Source organism: Panthera uncia (genome assembly GCF_023721935.1).
Source record: "Panthera uncia isolate 11264 chromosome A1 unlocalized genomic scaffold, Puncia_PCG_1.0 HiC_scaffold_16, whole genome shotgun sequence".
Classification (NCBI taxonomy): Eukaryota; Metazoa; Chordata; class Mammalia; order Carnivora; family Felidae; genus Panthera; species Panthera uncia.
In genome coordinates this window covers 9,471,380-9,475,148 of record NW_026057576.1, presented here as the reverse complement: position 1 = coordinate 9,475,148, position 3,769 = coordinate 9,471,380, and positions in this window count along the sequence as shown.

Genomic DNA, 3,769 nt, shown 5'->3' with positions numbered 1-3,769 from the left:
AGAATTTCCAAAGGTCCCAGCACAGTTACACGGTGACTTCTTCTTTTTCTTCTTCTTCTTTTTTTTTTTTAACTAGCCACCAAAGTGTCCTGGCTCAGTGTGACCTGCCAGGAGAAGCAGGGCTTGGAAGACGAGCAGGAAGGGAAGACAAAATAAAACTTATGTCTTAGGGGCTCCTGGGTGGCTCAGCTGGTTAAGTGTCTGACCCCTGATTCCAGCTCAGGTCATGATCTCTCGGTTCATGAGATGGGGCCCCACGTCGGGCTCTGTGCTGACAACATGAAACTTGCTTGGGTTCTCTCTCTCTCTCGCTCTCTAAAAATAAATAAACTAAAAACAAAACTTGTGTTTTATTTAGAGAGCACCAAAAAGATCTGTGTTTTGAATGCTGTGACTGCTTTCTTGAATTCCCAGGAAAAAACCCAGAATACATAACACATGGCAGGGTCCAGAGTAGCAGCCACAGAATAAGGCCTGGATGGGTGAATAAATGGATGAATGAGTAAGAGGGGGACAGCTGACATCTCTATTTCCACAAGGGAAAAAAAAAAAAAGGCAACAAGAGAATTAAAACTAAACCAAAGAATGTAGATAAGGAACAGAAATGAGGTTACAGATGACCCGTAAGGAAAACTTTGAACAGAAGTATTATTAAACACCATGGCTTGACCCCTCAGAGCTCATTGTTGAAACACCTTCCTGCAATGGCCTCAGTGTAATTAATGATAAGAGAGGAGAGAAGGTGTAAGAGTGAGCCCGCTGGGGAAGGTAGGTGGTGACCTGGCATTTTACGGGACAGCTTTCTCCGTGTAAATGGCAATCCCTCGGAAGCCACACAGAAAATGCGAGATTCCTGCGATCTTCGGCCCAGACCCAACAACTCTTTAGCAGGGACAGAGTGGAGCCTTTATCAAAACCTCACTTTGAAAGAGAACGTTAGCCACTATACTTGGTGGCCGCAGGGAGCTGCACCGTAGTGTGGGAGAGGCCGGCTTGGGTGTCCTCCGTTCTACTGAGAAGAGACAGACGTCCGTGGAGGCAGTGTCCAGAGTGTGGACGCATGGAGGCCAGTAGCTAGGGCGATCCAGATATGGTCTTGACACTCTTGAGTACTCTCTGAGTGCCTGGGGCACTCTGCCAGGTGTGATGTCACAAGACCGCTTAGGGGGCTCAGCACCAGCGAGATTTGTATATTCACCTTAATGAGATCTGATTCGTATGGGAAGTTTGGTTAAGTTTCAGGAGCTGCTTAGGGCCGTGTAGATAAGGAGCCTGACCCTCATAAAGAGGTTGCCTTTCTAATGCTCATCATAACTTAGAGATAATGCATCAGAGGCGAAGGCCAGTCCCTTTTTAAAGTACTCCCGTTGCAAACAGTGGCAACTTAGCTCAAACTAGCGTGGGCAAAAAGAAAAGGGGGGAAATGATTGGCTCAAAAAATCCAAGGAACCAAGCAACCAAAAGTTGAAAAGAACAGAGATGTGGCTGGGCCTTGGAGGTCAGGCATTCTCTCTCTCTCTCTCTCAAATAGAGTTCTCTCTCTCTTTCAGTCTCTCTCTTCCTCTCTCAACTTTCTCTTGGTTTGTCAGCTTTATTCTCTCTGCAGATCACTTTTCCCCACACTCTAAAGGACTGACTTCTCTCATCTGAATTCTTAGAACGATCTCACGGGCTCTGGGTAGTCACATATCATTCCTTGGACAACCAGATGGCAGGAAAACGAACGAACTGGTGGTTTCCATATCGTTCCCTAAAGAAAGATTGGGAGGGGTGGAGGCATGCCAGGTGTACGTAAACACTATCACACTGTGACTGTCGACTCCTTGTAATTCCAGATTGAAACACCCAGTTATCAAAGAAGTGTCTCTCTCATACAGCCTGGTGTCTTGAAGGCTCAGCCTAGTCTCCTTCCTGCTCGGGCGTTTGTGTTTCTGGCGTGTGAGTGTGTGTCCGCAGGCACACAACAAACAGCATCAACAGAGTCCAACGATGTCTTTGAAAATCATCCCAGCCTGGGCTCCTGCCTTCCAAGAAGGGCAACCTCTCCTCTTGCTTCCCAAGCCTCCAGGGGCCCCCGCAACGTGGGAGTGGGGTGGGGTGGGGGGATGGGGATTGTGGGGGGAGGGGGTTGGCGGTGGGGGTGGGTGATGCCCAGCCATCTCCCCTTTAGAAGAGAAGGCCCTGGTAGGAGTTCAGGAGCTGCACCCCCCTCCCTCCCACGGGGGGCCAGCCACATCCGAGCTCCCCGGAGTCACCCTGGCAGTGTGAGCACGTGCCGATGGAGCGAGTTCACTTCACCCGGGAAGAGCGTTTTAATAGTCAGCCGAGATGGCCGTTAAATTACAGGGCGCGCATTAAGATTCCGGCTGCCGCCGCAGAGGAACACTTATCAGAGGTGAAGCCTCTGGAAATGCCATTCATCTCAATAGAGAGCTGCTGAGACCGAACAAAAAGACGAGGGGCGCCCGGGGAGCGGGGGAGGGGAGCGCACGGCCGGCTCTCCTTTCCCACTGTTAACGAGATGGTCCCCGGGTGGGCAGCCGGGCCTGGCGGGGCCCAGACCAGACCGGGCACAGGCCCCGCGGCCCTGATCGGCCTGTGCTTTTGCTTCTCAACACAGCCCTCTGTGCACAGGTTACTCCTCCCATTGCCCAAAGGGCTAGAACAGAGGTTCAGAGAGGTTAAACTCCATGCCTAAGGACCCCCGTGTAGTAAAGGAGCAGGACCAGGATTCAAACCCGGGCTCCTCTAGCTTCAAAGGCTAGGTCCTCAACCGCTCTGAATGCTGCTTCTGGAACAGTTTTCAGAGTTTGGGACTCGCTGGTGCTTCTGCATCGGTGCTGGGCGGGCCCCTCAGAGGCTAGGGCATTCATTCATCAATGGCCCAAGGCCCCTAAAGAGAGATTTATTTTTTATTTTTTTAATGCTCAGTTTATTTTATTTTAGAGACACAGAGTGTGTGAGCACAGAGGGGGAGGGGCAGAGACAGAGGGACACAGAATCCGAAGCAGGCTCCAGGCTCCGAGCTGTCAGCACAGAGCCCGACGCGGGGCTCGAACTCACAGACTGCAGGATCATGGCCTGAGCTGAAGTCAGAGGCTTCGCCAGTGGAGCCACCCAGGCGCCCCAAGAAAGATTTTTTTAAAAGGAAGGAAAGGAAAACAAATACACGTCACAGGAAATAACATATTCCCCAGACACCCCGCTGTTGTAAGGGTAGTTTAACTAGAACTATCCCACGGCTCTGAGCTATGAGCCCAGCCCTCTGCTCCCAGATCCCTGCTCCCAGCACCCCCGTGATCATGCCTGTGCTGCACTTACAGCGTGTGACAGGTTAGTTAGACAAATGTGCTGGGAGTAGGGAAGGATAATTAGCACATTCATTAATTAGAGTACTGCTGGTAGTTTGACTGTGAAGGACAACCATTTGTCAACAGAGATCAGGACAGCTGGGGCCACGCAGCCACTCAGGGGGGCAGCAATTCAGAGAAGGCAGTGGCACTGACCAGCTGCTATAAAAAACATGGGAGCTGCTCAGACACTTAGCGTCAACAGGCTTCCGTCACCATGGCAACATGGGGCCACTTCCTAGGCTGTCAAGCAACAACATTCACATATCCTTCATCTCACCTCCAGTACATGTTGCCGTTCCATGATATCTCTTCCCTTCACTTTCCAGACAGGGTGGCCCTCCGTGTTCATCAGGACGAAGACTTCCCTGTACATACGTGCTGGGAGCGAGGCAGCGGGCACAGAATTCTCCCGGGCT